At 39.9% G+C, this 17,500-nt stretch overlaps 1 protein-coding gene across 2 annotated transcripts in view; it reads left to right on the top strand.

Moving 5' to 3' along the window:
• Positions 1 to 584: 584 nt before the first annotated feature.
• LOC123513541 overlaps positions 585 to 17,500 on the top strand; it is a 24,399-nt gene continuing 7,483 nt past the window's right edge. Inside the window, exon 1 of one of the 2 annotated variants that reach the window (XM_045270774.1) lies at positions 585 to 774. The gene's annotated coding sequence lies outside the window, so the exon portion shown is untranslated. Of the gene's footprint in view, positions 775 to 3,727; positions 4,093 to 17,500 lie in introns of those variants that run through there. The other variant, XM_045270773.1, reaches the window with a different exon arrangement.

Raw genomic sequence — 17,500 nt, 5'->3', positions numbered from 1 at the left:
CTGTCATTTTTCATTTGCCTCATCGGTCATCTCTCTCTCTCTCTCTCTCTCTCTCTCTCTCTCTCTCTCTCTCTCTCTCTCTCTCTCTCTCTCTCTCTCAAATATCCAGCACCACTGTCACTTCTAGTCATCATCTTGAATGGTGAAAATAACCTTAGAAGAAAATGTTAGCGAGAGAGAGAGAGAGAGAGAGAGAGAGAGAGAGAGAGAGAGAGAGAGAGAGAGAGTCATTTTCACCTCTCCACGAAGTTTTTTTCCCATTGAGTTAGAATCGAACATTAATTTGAACTATTTTGAAGGAAGGAGAGAAGTGAAAAAATGTGAAAAAAAGAGAGTTTATTCATTCGCATTTAGCGGATTTAGATTGCCCATAAAGTCATTGCAGAGAGAGAGAGAGAGAGAGAGAGAGAGAGAGAGAGAGAGAGGAGGGAGAGAGACTAGTTGGATATATTTGACAAGACGTACTACCTCTCTCTCTCTCTCTCTCTCTCTCTCTCTCTCTCTCTCTCTCTCTCTCTCTCTCTCTCTCTCCTCCTCCTCCTCCTCCTCCTCCTTTGATACATTCACACCTCATTTTCTTTCAGCTATTACTCACAGAAAACGGAGCGCGGTCACCTGATAGGGTCTGGAGGGTGGACTGAAGGAAATTGTATTCATATTTATTGCTGCCACTGACACCGACAAGCCCACGTGACCAGCGCTACTTCAAGGACCCCCCTGGACGTGACCGCCTCGTCCACCGCCAGCCGGGTCATGGAACGCTAGAGAGTAAAGGTGAGGATGATGAATCGAGAGAGAGAGAGAGAGAGAGAGAGAGAGAGAGAGAGAGAGATTGGGTTTTGAGTTTTATTTCTTTTGTAGTTTTCGTTCTGTCTGTCTGTTCGTTTGTCTGTCTGTCTGTTTGTCTGTCTGTGTGTTTGTGCGTCTGTCTGTGTGTCTGTTTGTCTGTCTTTCTATCTCTGTTTCTCTGAGTGTCTATCTGTGTGTCTGTGTGTCTGTCTATATGTATGTGTGTGTGTCTGTGTCTCTCTCTCTCTCTCTCTCTCTCTCTCTCTCTCTCTCTCTCTCTCTCTCTCTCTCTCTCTCTCTCTCTCTCTACCGTTAGTTTTGTAATAATCTTTTCTTTTTGATTTTTGTTTTTAGTTTTTCAATATTTACGTTTAAGTTACGCGAATTTCTTGTTTTACACTTTTGCTTTATTTTTTTTCAATATTTACGTTTAAGTTACGCGAATTTCTTCAGATTTTTTAACACAATTTTTTTTTCAAGCCCAAGAAAATGAAAACCCAGTAAAAAATAAATGATAACTATTGGAAGCTTGAATAGTCTTTATTTAGTCTTTTTTTGGGTGTTTTACTATGTTTTCATTATTCACTTGCTTGCTAGAAGAGAAGTAGTAGTAGTAGTAGTAGTAGTAGTAGTAGTAGTAGTAGTAGTGATGTAGTAGTAGTAGTAAAGAATATATTAGCACCAGAAATAATACGAAGGCGAAAGCATTGATAGGACGAGAGTAATGGAAGTAGTAGTAGCATTAATAGTAGTAGTAGTAGTAATAGTAATAGTAGTAGTAGCAGTAGTAGTAGTAGTAATAATAGTAGTAGTCATAATAAATGCATAACAGAACCAGTAGTAGCAGCAATGATAAAGAAAAAAAATTGAAAAGGAAGTGAGCAGCAGAAATGATGGAAGGGAAGAGACAGTAAGATGGCAACGATGTGTGTGTTGGGGTTAAGGGGAGGGTGAGGGGAAGAGTGAGGGGAAGAGTGAGGGGTGTTTAATGGGAGGTGTGGGCAAGGAAGGGGGATTGTAATGGCGGGAAGGGGAGGGTGGGGGGGTGGTGATTACTGGATGGTGTCTGCAGGAAATTGAATTTTTATCAGATTTTGCTACTTAGATCATCAGGGAGTGTGTGTGTGTGTGTGTGTGTGTGTGTGTGTGTGTGTGTGTGTGTGTGTGTGTGTGTGTTTGTGTGTGTGTGTAAGGAGAGAAAATGAGTGTAAGACTGATTCTCTCTCTCTCTCTCTCTCTCTCTCTCTCTCTCTCTCTCTCTCTCTCTCTCGCTCTCGCTCTCGCTATTCATGCATATTAAAAAACAGTCTCTCTTTATTACCTTATACGGAAAAATATGAAAAAAATGGAAAAAAAAAGTATTCCTCGCTTAATGATTCCTGAAGACAACTTTTTCAATTTATACTTTTCATACAAAATTTTACGCTCATTTTTTTTCTTTGAATTCTTTCATTTTTTTTCGTTTTATTTCGTGAGTTTTTTTTTTCTACGCCATTCATACACTTCTGCATCTCATTTGAATGGTAATATTTTTCTTTTCTTTATTTTTTTTCTTTATATTTTCAGAATAGTCTTGTTTTTTCTTCATTTGTCTTTATTTTTATTCGTTTCCTCTATTTTTTTCCTTCATAGTTTACCCTTCTGCCCATTTTATTTTCAGTTTCCTTTTTTTTTTTTAGCTTATTCTATTTATTTATTTATTTATCTCTTTATTCCAGTATTGTTTTGGTCTTACGCTATTATATATACTTCTAAAATTTCTCATTTTTTGCGAATATTTCTGTCTACTTATTTATTTCATCTTGTTCACATTGTATAATTGAGTGCACTAATTTTCTCTCTCTCTCTCTCTCTCTCTCTCTCTCTCTCTCTCTCTCTCTCTCTCTCTCTCTCTTCTCTCTCTCTCTCTCTCTCTCTCTCTCTCTCTCTCTCTCTCTCTCTCTCTCTCTCTCTCTCTCTCTCTCTCTCTCTCTCTCTCTCTCTCTCTCTCTCTCTCTCTCTCTCTCTCTCTCTCTCTCTCTATGTTCGTATCAGCACTATACAACGAAACACTGTGAAATTTCCCTGACACATTTCATTAAAGTTTCTCCATGGTTCTCTTTCACTCACTTTTCTTTGACGAGTAGTTATATCGAAATTTTTTCTTAAACAATCATCCCCCCTTTTTTTTTTCTCTCACTATTCCTGTTAATAATGTCAAACCAAGCCCTGCAATTTTCCCCGTCACTTTTCATTGAGTCTCGCCAGTGTGCCCTTGGACGGGGCGCGCCGCTGTGCCGGGTTTTCTCGAGGGAAGACGATCCGGCATTTCATCCTTGGTGGGCCTCTGTAATCGAGCGCGACTGTCTTGATTCACGGTGTCAACATCACTTCCCTGGGCTCTCTCTCTCTCTCTCTCTCTCTCTCTGTGTGTGTGTGTGTGTGTGTGTGTGTGTGTGTGTGTGTGTGTGTGTGTGTGTGTGTGTGTGTGTGTGTGTGTGTGTGTGTGTGTTAGGTAAGGAGAGAGAGTTGAGGATGAAGGGTTTGTGGAGGAGGAGGAGAAAGGAGATGAAGATAATTGAACTGATAGGTAGGACAAAATACAACGATGGAGGAGAAGAAGGAAGACTATTTGTGTTTCCCAGCCTCTCAAATGGTGTCTATGGTGTTGTGACAGTTTAACACCACGAAAGTCGCTACGGCGTGCGGAGATGGCCTGTTTTTATGGTGGTGACGAGCTGGTAACAGTGACGATTTGAGGCAGCGGTGGTGGTGATGGGTCTGAAGAATACAACTGATGGTGAATGGAAAATGTGTTAGTTCTGGAGGTAATGGTGATTGGCTGTGGTGAGTGGTGGTGAGGTGGTGTTGGTTACTCCCTGCCTTCGCGCACAAATTTCCCTCAGTGGCGGTGGCTGCGTTGGGGGTCGACGGGGGGCTTCCCGGTGTCGGGTTCCAGCGCCAGGCAGTGTGGACGGGCGGGTCGGCGGCGCGGGTCAGGCTGCGAGCGGTTCCCAGCGAGAGGAACATGTGATGCGCCACGAGTAACGAGGAGCTGTCACGGGAGGAGGAAAGAACCGCTGTGACTCCCAATCGTGGTGATCCCGGTGACCCTTCCGCCGCCACGCCCCTGGACACTATCATGTTTCAGTGCTGGATTTATAGATACAGGGACAGCGACGCCAACTCGTGAATCTCTCTTGAACCAGATAGACTTAAGTGACATTAGTTCCGTGACTGTGATATATTACCTCAGTGACACGAGCGGTATGTTGCACGTCACCTGAACGCAGACACTTGCAAGGCCACGGGGTTGAGACGCAGGTAGGAATGACTTTAGTGTGTTATGCCTCTGGATAGCATTAATGACAGGTAAGGTTAATTAAAAGACTTGGAAGCGAACAGCTGTTTTATCACGTGTCATAATAAGTCTAGAGGTTTAACTGTTTCTCCCTCGCTTTACTGATAAATTAATGGTTCTGTTTTATATCTCCGTCAGTCGAGCCAATTCTAGTTCTGTCACGTCTCTTGAAATGAGCTCCTGTATCGTTTTCATGAATTTCACGCTAATGGTATGACTGTATTCTAATTTTGTAGTGTTTTATTTTTTGAGCATTCATTAACGTTCATATGCATTTTTTTGGGTAATGTGCTTCCAGATTCACTGTGTCTTTTTTATTCTCTAGCTGACGGGAATAGATATATGAGCTGCCTCTTTTTATTTTTATTTTTATTTTATTTTATTTTATTTTATCTTTATTTATTTATTTTTTGAGAGGGGTGGAAGAGAGGATGGGAAAACTCGAAAGCCGTGTATTGTGTAGTTATGGAGTGAGTTGTTTGTTTCTCTCTCTCTCTCTCTCTCTCTCTCTCTCTCTCTCTCTCTCTCTCTCTCTCTCTCTCTCTCTCTCTCTCTCTCTCTCTCTCTCTCTCTCAAACTTGTCTCTGCAAAGCTCACACAATCACGTAACGAAAAAAAAAAAAACTCCATCACGAAACTTTACTTTTACACACACACACACACACACACACACACACACACACACACACACACACACACACACACACACACCTCATCACCGACGCTTTCAAACTACAATGAAACAACAACAACAACAACAACGAATACTGAACTTGATGGAATGTGCTATACTATTAAATGCATCTGAATTTTAAACCTTCAGAGAGAGAGAGAGAGAGAGAGAGAGGGATGTAGCTTTGCACAAAATAAAGATGAGTCGACAGGCAGAGTGAAGCAGGTGTTTTGGTCCGCTCGAAACTCACAAATGAACCTGAACTTTCCCCCGAAATGAAACTAAAACACTGAGGTATCGAAGCCTCGGAACTCATGACGCACCGGTTACTGTGGCCTTCTTGCATGCACATTTTCTTATATATTTTTTCCATTCCTTCTTTTTTATCCGTTTTTTTTTTTAATCAAAGCCCTGAAAATGTGCATCCCGGAGTACCATTGCTGCAGATTGCCAGTGAAAATACAGTGGTGAAAGTAGTGAAAGCTGTGAAATTAAAATCATCACTGACTTTTCTCTAACTCTTTCGAATAAGTTGGCCTTTTTTTACTTTCTTATTTATTTATTTGTTTTATTTATACCATATGGGCTTTTCACGGGAAAATATGGGCTAAAGGGGATACTTTTTGTGGTACCTCCTATCTCAAAGCCCACCCCCTAGGAAACCGTTGCCCCGAGTGAGGAAGCCCAACCTACACTCGGACCGTGGACAGGATTCGAACCCGTGCGCTTAGAGACCCCTCGGACCCCAAAGCACGCATGGTTCCACTGTACCGCTGCGGTGCCTTGGCCAATTTTCCCTATTATATATATATATATATATATATATATATATATATATATATATATATATATATATATATATATATATATATATATATATATATAAATATAATATTTCATTTCATTGCCAGCCAGCGAGAGATCAAAACGCGTAGAAGGGAATGTTTATGTGGCAGGGAAAACGAAAATAGCAATGAAAAGATGGAAAAAAAGAGGAAATTATTGCTGTTTTTATTTCTTTTTTTGCGTAGGAATATTAACAAAGAAGAAAAAAAGGGAAAAATAGGATTGCAATAGTCGTTGTATTTAGTAGATTTTATTTGGCCCAAGATTGACTAAGAAGAAAAGTAATGTAATAGTTGTATTTAGATAATTTAGCGTATGAATGAAAAGTAAAATTGTAATATCAGTAGAATCAGTGGGTGAAGTCTTTATATAAGCATCTACAAGAAAAGTTAACGATGAGAAGAATACATTTTTACAGTTTCTCCCACTTCAAATATTGGGTGTGGCTGAGGAACAAGTAAAGGTGTCTCAGAGTTATTGGCAATTAAGGAAACGTGAACGAAGTGGCAGAAAAAGAGTTAAAAAAAGAGAGGAGGGAAAAAAAAGAAGGATTGTAATGGTTGTTGTAGTTATTAGATTATTTTGCCCAAGAATGAAAAATAAGAAAAAGATTGTAATTATTTTTGTATTTAACCCTTTCAGTACCATGACGCATTTCCATATTCATTCTGCTTACTATTTGGTGACTTTATACAACTTCAGAAACTTATGTCGGGGATTAGAATAGAGCAGACTATAGCCATTAATCTTCTGACTTCAATACACCCTTCTTAATGTCAATAAAACGGTCTAATCGTACACAATTCTGAAGGTAAAAATGCGTCCTAGTATTGAAAGGATGAAATTAATTAGCGCAAGAATGAAAAAAAGTTGTAATGTTTGTTGTATTAATTTTCGAGAGGGAATGATAAAAAAGAAATAATAATGGCTCTTGTGTATATAAGTTATTTCCCGCGTTTGGTCATGAAGAAGTAGATAAAAAATAAGAATAAATTATGTAAAACGGAGAGTAACGCAGTGCTGGCTTATACTGTGTTACTTTTGTGGGGTTTGTTAATGAAAAATAATAATGAAATAAGATTGTGTTACGCAGAAAAAATGAGTAGTGACTTTAACCTTGAGTACCAGGACGCATTTCCATATTCACTCTGCTTCCTATTTGGTGATTTTATACAGCTTCAGAAACTTACGTGGGAAATAGAATAGTGAAGACTGTGGCCATTAATCCACTGACCTCCATAGACCCTTCCTAATGTAAACGAAATCGTCTAATTGTATCCAAAACTCATGGTAAAAATGTGTTCTAGTAATGAAAGAGTTAAGCTTACTCTTATAAATGTGGTAATGAAGGTGAAATAAAAAGATACAATTAAATGACATAATACAGAAAGAAAGTTGTAATAAAGAGTATTTGACGCTACTTTCCTGCGTTTGGTAATAGTGGAAATAAAGTAAGATTAACCATTTCAATACTGGGACACATTTATACCTTGAAATTTGTGTACGATTAGATAATTTTATTGACATTAGCAAGGGTCTATGGAGGTCAGAAGATTATCACCCCTTCAATACTGGGAAACCTTTATATCTTGAGATTAGTGTACGATTAGACCATTTTATTGACATTAGCAAGGGTCTATGGAGATCAGAAGTTTATTACCCCTTCAGTACTGGGACACCTTGAGATTTGTGTACGATTAGACCATTTCATTGACATTAGGAAGAGTCTTTTAGGTCAGAAGATTATTGTCCACAGTCTTCACAGTTTCTGAAGCTGTATAAGATCACCATATAGTAAGCAGAATGAATATGGAAACGCGTCATGGTACTCAAGAGGTTAAATGATATGCAAAACTATTCAACAGATACAAAAAAGATATGTAATTGCGGCCTGATTTATTTTGACTTACGTGTTTGTAATGGAAAATGTATAAAGACAGAAATTTGCGTAATAGATACAGAAAGTTATAATGACCGTGTAATTTTGCATATGCTTCTGGTAATGAGAAAAAGGAAATAAAGTAAGGAAAATTTTGATGATGACTCCAGCTTTATATTACCAAAAATAAAAGAAGCAAAATAACAATGCGATAAATGATGTTTCTGCTTATGTTCTGATTCACTTCTGTTCTCATTTCCTTTGTGCATTTGGTAGTAGATGAATAAGTCAGCGACAAATAACCACTCGGTAAATAATGCAACGATCTCTTCTGCCGTGATTCACTTTTAACTCATTCCTCTGAAGCATTGGCAAACTCTGGTAACACTCTGGAACTCGCTACCTGCTTCTGTACTTCCAACTTCCTATGACTTGGTTTCGTTTAAAAGGAAGATATCAAGACATTTATCTCTCTTTCACTATTTTGGACCTACAAGGCAACTACATGTGCCCTTTTTTTCATTTTATGTTGGCCTTGACGAGCTTACATTTTTTAATATATAAGAAATAAACTATACAATATACAATAAATAAACTAAGTAATAACAATATATAGTACTCCCTACTTCTATTATTCCTGTTAATGTGTCTGGTGGTGAAAGAAAAATAATAAAAAATTGAAAAAAAATCAAAACATAAAGACGTATTAACATGTCCACAGCATTACAGTCCCTTACATTACCTAACTGTATGACGTGATAAGTAACGCAGTCCACTATATAGTCCCGTCCATTACCTGATCACTTAATTAGCAAGAAAATGAAGGAAAAATGTACAAATCAAAACCAAGACGTATAAAGTAACATGTTTACAGAATTACCTTCCCTTCCAATACCTAGCAACTGTATAATAAGTAATGTAATTTTCTTTATCTAGTCCCGTCCATTACCTGATCGCGTAATTGACAAGAAAATGAAGAAAATAGTAATAATTCAAAGGAAACGGTATAAAGTAACATGTCTACAGTATTTTCATCCTTTCCAATAAGTGACACAGTTTATTATTTTTGTCCCATCCGTCACCTGATCACGTAACTAGCATGGAATATTAAGGAAAGTAGTAAAAATCAAAACAAACTCGTAAGTAACATATCTATAGCATTATCTTCCCTTTCAACACCAAACAACTGTATAATGAGGAACACAATATATTATTTTCCATCCCGTCCGTCACCTGATCACGTAACTAGAATGAAAAATGAAGAAAAAATTGTAAAATTCAAAACAAAGACGTATTTCCCAACAGTGTGACGTGATAGTAAGGCAGTCCACTATTTTATCATCCCGTTCATTACCTCATCACGTAATTAGCAACATATCTACCATCTCTTCGTGTCCATTACTTGATAGCACTGTTCTTTGATGCCCCGCCACTGCCTCCCAGCCTGCCCTGCTCTGCCCTGTCCCGCCCGCCGTGGATGGATGTACAGCAAGGGACGGGGTCATGCCTTCCTCCCGGCCTGACTCCACCGCCGCGTGTTACCTGCTCCCTTCCACTAATTAACCAGCAGGTGAAGCAAAAATCGCTCATTATCTCTGCCGGACGAGGGGAAAAAGTCAAAAAAGGGATGGTTTCTTTTTTTTCTTTTTTAATATATATTATTTGATGGGAATGCTTTTTTTCCTCTCTCTCTCTCTCTCTCTCTCTCTCTCTCTCTCTCTCTCTCTCTCTCTCTCTCTCTCTCTCTCTCTCTCTGTAATACTGATTCCCGCAAGAAAAAAAAAAAAATAAAGAAAAAGCATACTGACAAAAACGTACTTACTCCATCATACAGACATACAGACAGTCAGACACACAGACAGCCAGACAGTGATAGGTAGACCGACAGGAAATATTTTGAAACTGTTCTGAATTACGCGTGTGTGTTTATTTTCTTCTCTATTCTCTTTCCCCTCGACGATTCGCAAGTTGGAATGAAAAGAAATGCAAAACTTTTCAATAATTCTCTTGTTTCCTCGCGCAAACTTATTTTATGAGCACAGACAGGCAAACAGACAGACAGGCAGACAGATAGGCAGACAGATAGACAGACAGACAGACAGGCAGGTAGACAGGCAAACAGACAGGCAGACAGACAGACAGGCAGGCAAACAGGCAGACACAGGTAGACAGACAGACAGAGAGACAGACATGCAGACAAGCAGACAGACAGATAGACAGGCAGGCAGGCAGGCAGGCAGACAGACAGACAGACAGACAGACAGACAGACAGACAGACAGACAGGCTGACAGATGGACAGACAGACAGACAGACTGACAAACAGACAGGCAGACAAATAGACAGACAGACAAATAGACAGATAGACGGACAGACATAAAGTGACAGACAGACAGGCATATAGACAGAGACAGATAGACAGGCAGACAGACGGGACATACAAAACGAGAAAATTAGTAGATGAAATTCGCGTTACTTGAGGAAAAAAAGAGAAACATTTTAATTTCACGAGAGCAATACAAGAATAGTGATTTGTCTTTGTTAATTTTTACTTCACTGCTTTGTTGTTGTTTATGTTGCTGTTGATGATGACGATGAAATTTGTTTATTTATTCATTTATCTTTTTTTATTTATCTATTTGTGTGTGTTATTTACTTTTGCTGGGCGAGGGTGGAGGGTCTGCCAATGGCCAAGCTAAATTGGCGCTTTTAATGAACTAACAACTGCCAATCAGAGAGAGAGAGAGAGAGAGAGAGAGAGAGAGAGAGAGAGAGAGAGAGAGAGAGAGAGAGAGACAGACAGACAGAAAGACAGTTTTTACCTCTCTCTCTCTCTCTCTCTCTCTCTCTCTCTCTCTCTCTCTCTCTCTCTCTCTCTCTCTCTCTCTCTCTCTCAGCCCCAGCTAATGGCCAATAAGGAATAATATCTCATCACTTTGTCATTTTTAACATACTGACTCTTATTTTGCTCCTTTCCCTCCCGCTAATTAGTACAGGTGAGACCAAGCCATGAAGGAGCAGCCGTGTGTGTGTGTGTGTGTGTGTGTGTGTGTGTGTGTGTGTGTGTGTGTAGTAGTAGTAGTAGTAGTAGTAGTAGTAGTAGTAGTAGTAGTAGTAGTAGTAGTAGTAGTAGTAGTAGTAGTAGTAGTAGTAGTAGTAGTAGTAGTAGTAGTAGTAGTAGTAGTAGTAGTAGTGGTGGTGGTGGTGGTGCTGGTGTTGTTGGTGGTGGTTGTAGTGGTGGTAGTTGTTGGTATTGTTTTCTTGTCTAGCATTGTTTGTGGAAGTTACAGGCAATAGTTTCAGAGAGAGAGAGAGAGAGAGAGAGAGAGAGAGAGAGAGAGAGAGAGAGAGAGAGAACGAGCAAACCAATAAGAGCAACTTTCTTCCTTATAATCTTGATGGCTGGTCAGTGAAATTCCTCCTCCTCCTCCTCCTCCTCCTCCTCCTCCTCCTCCTCCTCCTCCTCCTCCTCCTCCTCCTCCTCCTCCTCCTCCTCCTCCTCCTCCTAAGTTCCTTCTCTTTACTTCACCATCAATCCCTTCCATCCGCTCCATCTCTCTCTCTCTCTCTCTCTCTCTCTCTCTCTCTCTCTCTCTCTCTCTCTCTCTCCATTAGTTTTCGGTCCTTCAATTAATTTCGGATTTATCGAACGATTAGACGAAATGCGCTGCGCTTCCCATGAGGTAAAGCTATTTTTTTTGCCACACCTCACATGGCACACGCTTCCTTGCCTCCCCTGCGCCGCCTCTCAATGGGGGGAAGGAGAGAGTGGTAGGATGAAAGGGTGACTGATTTCATGCCTTACTTGTCTCTCTAGAACATCAGGGAAGGTGTAACACGTGAAGTCTGAGGTTCCTTTCCTTCCGTTAGTCTGCCTGTGTTTGTGTGTCTTTATGATGATGTAGGTTTGGTCCACGTTTTGTTGTTGTCAGCGTGAAGTGTGTTACATAGACACACAAACACAGGCAGACTAACGGAAGAAAAGGAACCTCAGACCTCACCTCGCGTGTTACACTTTCCCTTATGTTCTAGAGACAAGTAAGGCATGAAATCCGTCACCCTTTCATTCTACCACTCACTCCTTCCCCCCATTGAGAGGCGGCGCAGGGGAGGCAAGGAAGCGTGTGCCATGTGAGGTGTGGCAAAAAAATAGCTTTACCTCATGGGAAGCGCAGCGCATTTCGTCTAATCGTCCGATAAATCCGAAATAAATTGAAGGACCGAAAACTAATGGAGATAGGGAGAGGAGGGCAAGGTGTTAGAATATAGGAAAATGAGGGAAGTTGCAAGAGTTTGTCAAGCATCCACGTGGCAGTCCCTGTATGAGCAAAGCTACTTAATTTACATCTATCATCTCCATTCAGTAATTTATCTAATCTTTTTCTTGTGTAAGAGGGAAACCCGGCCAAGGGTAACAAAAACTGTGATTATAGAAAAAAGGACCACTGAGATGCCGGTCCCCAAACAGGTTGAAGGAAATGTGGTTAGAAGGGAACTCCCAGAATGGTAAAGGAGTCTTTTTTTTTTTTAACTCCTTCAATACAGACGCATTTTTACCTTGATTTTTTTTTATATGATTAGATGAATTTATTTGCATTAGGAAGGGTCTATGGAGGTCAGAAGATTAATGGCCACAGTCTTCACTATTCTAATCCCCCACGTACGTCTCTGAAGCTGCATAAAATCACTGAACAGTAAACAGAATGAATATGAAAACGCGTCATGATACTGAAAGGGTTAAAGCTCCTTATTGACTCAGCATTAACATGATTACTGAGTCCCTTCCATTCATCAACCACTCCGTTAGAAAACCATTTCCTTCCCATTTCTTTCCTCAACCTGAATTTCTTAAGCTTAAACCCATTATATGTTCTTGGGTTACGTTAGGTTAGGTTTGGTTAGGTTAGGAAAGGGTAGGCAAGTTCTCCCTGTCTGTTTTAGATGAAGTGACTCTTGGTATGTTTCTGTGGTTTTCGGAAAATGTCAAATGTTGCTGTTTTACAAATATGTGTTTAAATATTTGCACGTAGTTTTGAGAGGCAACAAAAGGCAACAAAACTTTTCAAAACAAACCTGTTCACATTCCTGGGCAGAGAAAAACAGTGCATTTTATAGACATTCCCTAAACAGTCATGGGAACTTTTTGGTCGAATCTACGCACAGCTTTGTCCCGGAAACTGTATAGATGCATACCATTGTGCTGCTATGGGTGCGCTGGTGAGTGACGGGAGAGTGATGGCGCCTGGCTTGACTCTGAACAGTCGTGCTTGGTCATGGCAATTTAGTTAAGTAACCTCTACCTTTCACAGTGACAGCCACGTGTGAGCCTGATGACCTATTGCAAATTGACTTTTCTTATGTTTCACTTGGCATTGTGTTTGCTTTCAATAGTGAGTCCTCCTAGGTGTTGGCAGTGCTGTAAACCTAACTCTAGATAGATAGATAGATAGATAGATAGATAGATAGATAAATAGATAGTAGATAGGTGGGTGGGTAGGTAGGTACGTAGATAGATAGATAGATAGATTGATTGATAGATAGATAGATAAACAAATAGATAGGTTGATAGACAGATCGATAGATAGATATATACGTAGATAGATAGATAGTGAGAGAGAGAGAGAGAGAGAGAGAGAGAGAGAGAGAGAGAGAGAGAGAGAGAGAGAGAGAGAGAGACTGACTGACGTACTGACTGACTGTCTGTGTGTGTGTGTGTGTGTGTGTGTGTGTGTGTGTGTGTGTGTGTGTGTGTGTGTGTGTGTGTGTGTGTGTGTGTAACCCCTTTTATCCTTTACATTTTACTTCTTTTTATTTTCAGTGTTTAAACTCCCAATCCTATTTTTATTCAGTCTCCTTATAAAACCTGACAACTGATCGATTTGCAGCACATCAGGTCACATTAGAGTGAGGCAAAACGTGACTGGTGTGTTTCTTAGTAGCGTATTAATTGCTTTCCTTTAATCTTTGCCGTCTGCTCTCGTGCTGACTGTCTTACGAATGTCTTATACCTAATTCTTAACATAAAGGAAGTAATTAGTGTCTGTCGTTGATGCTTTCCTTCCATCCTCATTGCCTCATCTCACGTTTCTAGAAGCTAATAGGACTCTATACTCCTACTCCTCCACAGTTGTCCTCTTGTCGCTTTCGTAACCCAAGAGAAGATGTAAACAGTGATAGTAAGACCCAGGAACGCCTTGCTCTAACACCACAACTCTTATTAAGGACCCACAGATATAATTAACAATTTTTCCTGATAATAAAGCAGAATTTTTGTCCATATGTCACTAAAATCAGAAAAACAACTTTCAAACGCGTGTGTCTTCAATTAAGGAGAAAACTGTATCAGAAATTGGCATTGCTTTCTGTCCATAACTATTTTCCAAGGCCATAGAAATGATTAACCGAGTTCTCAAGACAGTTTTTCCTATTAACAAAAGTAAAAATCTTGTCCGTGTCATTAGAATCAGAATAAGCAAATTGAAAACACGTGTAACTTCAGAATTTGGCTTTGCTTTCTAACCACAACTATTACTTAAAGCCACGGAGATGATTAACCGGGTTCTTAGTACAGTTTCTCTAATTAATAAAGCAGAAATCTTGTCTATATGTCACTAGAACTAGAAAATATAGAAAACACGTGTAGCTTCAACTAGAGAGAGAGAGAGAGAGAGAGAGAGAGAGAGTACTGTAGTTGGTGCAAAGCAGAAATTTTGTTTATATGTCATTGAAACTAAAAAAAAAAAAGGTAGGAAACACTTGTAGCCTCAAGTAGAGAGAGAGAGAGAGAGAGACGGTTAGTTATCAGTGCGCCTTTGGATATATGGTCCTTTGTAATAGTTTAAATAGAAAAAAAAGACAAAGACAGAGAGAGAGAGAGAGAGAGAGAGAGAGAGAGAGAGACAGGGACAGGGACAAAGAGAGAGAGAGAGACAGAAGGAGAGTACATAGTGAAGCTGGTACTAAGTGTTTCAGGATGGGGAGTAAGTGAGGAATGTTACTCGGCTGCTGATCGTGACAGTGCGTGACTATTGTTCCCCCGTGACCCATTAAACACCTGGGCATTACCGCGCCAGGTGCAGGCTTGGTGTGGCCGCGATCTCTTGAGTCTGTGATCCGCCCTGTAACTACCTCGTTTAGTGGCTGCGGCTCGTTAATAATGTTGATGATGATGATGATGGTGGTGGTGGTGGTGGTGGTGGTGATGGAGAGGGTGATGGAAAGGAGGCATTTTGTCATACTTTAGGATATTGTGTGGTCGTTCTTTGAGTTTTTTTTTTTTTTTTTTTTGTGTGTGTGTGTGTGTGTGTGTGTGTGTGTGTGTGTGTGTTTTCACTTTTGTTCTGTTGGAAACGTAGATAGTCGTATGATGAGAAGAAAAATAAGACACAAGAACAGCCATAATGATAATAATAATAATAATAATAATAATAATAATAATAATAAAATACCAATAATAATAATAATAATAACAATAGCAACAACAACAACATAAACAACAATAGCAACAATAACAAAATTTCTATAGGAAAATACAAACAGCTACACACCTTCGAGGAACAAGAAATAATAAAAAGAAAACCAAAACAGAACATCAACAAAAAGTCAACAAATAATACGAAGACAACCACACCTGGGGAAAAGGAAACAAGAACAGGTATTCCCACGACGCAACACAACGCAGCGTCAGGTGTGTCTAGGTAGGGATTGGTGTGCCTTGAGAGGGAGAAGAGGATGTGTGGAGGCAGCGAGAGGACAGTACATGTTATGGCAATGGAAGAGGCAAAGTGCAGTAATCCTTGGAGAGTGTGGCTAGCTTGTACCTTGCTACCTGTGTAAGGGCTGGTCGTGGTGGTGGTGGTGGTGGTGGTGGTGTAACGAAGTACGACAGAGAGAGAGAGAGAGAGAGAGAGAGAGAGAGAGAGAGAGAGAGAGAGAGAGAGAGAGAGAGAGAGAGATTTAAATTAGTCCTCCAATAAATAAAAAATGAAAGAGAGAGAGAGAGAGAGAGAGAGAGAGAGAGAGAGAGAGAGAGAGAGAGAGAGAGATCCTTTCATCTTTTCTATTCTGCTTTTCCTTCTTTCCTTCCTTCCTTCCTTCCTCCTGTACTTTGTTCCTTTCTTTCTCTTTCCTTTTCTTTTTCTTCCTTTTTTTTCTTTGTTTCCAATCTTTCTTTCATATCTTCCTTTTCATCTGTTCTTTGATCTTTTTTTATTCTTCTTTCCTTCCTTCCTTCCTTCTTTCCTTCCTTCCTTCCTTCCTTCCTTCCTTTCCCCATCCCTCCCTACCTCTCTTCATACCTTGCTTTCTCCCTTTCTTTCTTTCTTTCTTTCTTTCTTTCTTTCCTTCTTTCTTCCTTCCTTCCTTCCTTCCTTCCTTCCTTCCTTCCTTCCTTCCTTCCTTCCTCCCTCCCTCCCTCCCTCCCTCCCTCCCTCCATTCCTCCCTCCCGTCCTTCCTTCACTCCCCTCCTCCCTCCCTCCCTCCCTCGCTCCCTTTACCCATCATGCCTTCCTCTCTCACCTGTCCACATTTCACCCCTTTTTACCTGAGCCCTTAATGAGAAGAGTCAGGGAATCACGAAATCAAGGGTAAAAAGAACTGAACGCCACTTAAGGAACTATGGGAAAGAGAAGCAGATGTGTTACTTAATTGTGTTTGAATATGACTAAGGTAAGGGAAGGCGTGTGGAGAGATGAGGGAGAGGGAGGGGAAACGAAGGGAGGATGTGAAGTGGGAAGGAAAAAATGTAGAATCGAATAGAATGATGTGTCTGCTTCTCTCTCTCTCTCTCTCTCTCTCTCTCTCTCTCTCTCTCTCTCTCTCTCTCTCTCTCTCTCTCTCTCTCTCTCTCTCTCTCTCTCTCTGCGTGTCACTTCTCACGTCTACAATGCAATATTCACGGCCATTTATTTGCCTGTTAATTTCTTTTTTCACTTTATTCTATTTCGTTTCTTTTTATATTTTTTTTCCCATGGTAGGTCGTTTTGTCTCTCTCTCTCTCTCTCTCTCTCTCTCTCTCTCTCTCTCTCTCGCTCTCGCTCTCGTTCTGTTTAATCCATGTACTTTTATTTTTTTCATTTCCTCATTTTCTGTTATTTTCGCATTATTTCGTTATTATTTCATGTTCCTTTTTTTTTTTTTTTTTTTTTTTTTTTTTTTTGTCAAATTTTGTGGCTTTAATATTCTGCGCTTTAATGGGACGTCCTTCGCGCGGTTCTTTTGTGCGATAAGCGGATTTGAAAGTATATTTGTGCATTTTTTTTTTTCGATACTTTAGCTTGTTATAGATGTTGTAATGTTGTCCTTTATTTTTTACAAAGGTTGAATTTTTCCATTATTTGTCTATGTGCTCGGTGACATATTTGTGATTCCTGGCAATAAATGAATGTCAAGTGTATGTGTGTGTGTGTGTGTGTGTGTGTGTGTGTGTGTGTGTGTGGATTTTGTAGGTACATGTGAAGTGGATTTTTTTTTATATAATAGGGGAAAACTTGTCAAAAGCCACAAAGAAAAATTTTAAAAAGGCCCACTCAGTCGCCAGTCCCCTCCCAGATCCGAAATGATCAGCCAGAAGACAGGGATAAATAGGGATAAACAGGGATAAAGTTGGAAATACAGAAGCAGGCAGGGAGTTCCAGAGTTTATCAGAGAAAGGTATGAAAGATTGAGAGTACTGGTTAACTTTTGCAGCGGAGTGTTGGACAGAGTAGTGGTGAGGAACAAGAGGCCGAAGGAGGATCGCAATATGTATTACTTATTGTTTTCTGAATCTGGGTGAGGTAAAGGAAGGGGTGTGGAGAGATGAGAGATTGGTAAAGAGGAGGCAAAGAGGAAGTAAAAGGGGAGGATGTGTAATAGGAAGGAAGGAATGAAGGATGTCTGGTTAGATCCTTATTTGAGCAAAAGAAAAAAAAAAAAAAAAAAAAAGTGAAATTTCATGATTATTTTTTTTTATGATTCAATTAAAAAGAATTAGT

This window comes from Portunus trituberculatus, chromosome 36 (assembly GCF_017591435.1).
Source record: "Portunus trituberculatus isolate SZX2019 chromosome 36, ASM1759143v1, whole genome shotgun sequence".
Lineage (NCBI taxonomy): Eukaryota > Metazoa > Arthropoda > Malacostraca > Decapoda > Portunidae > Portunus > Portunus trituberculatus.
Note: the sequence above shows the minus strand (reverse complement) of the source record. Positions and strands in the feature narration are given on the sequence as shown.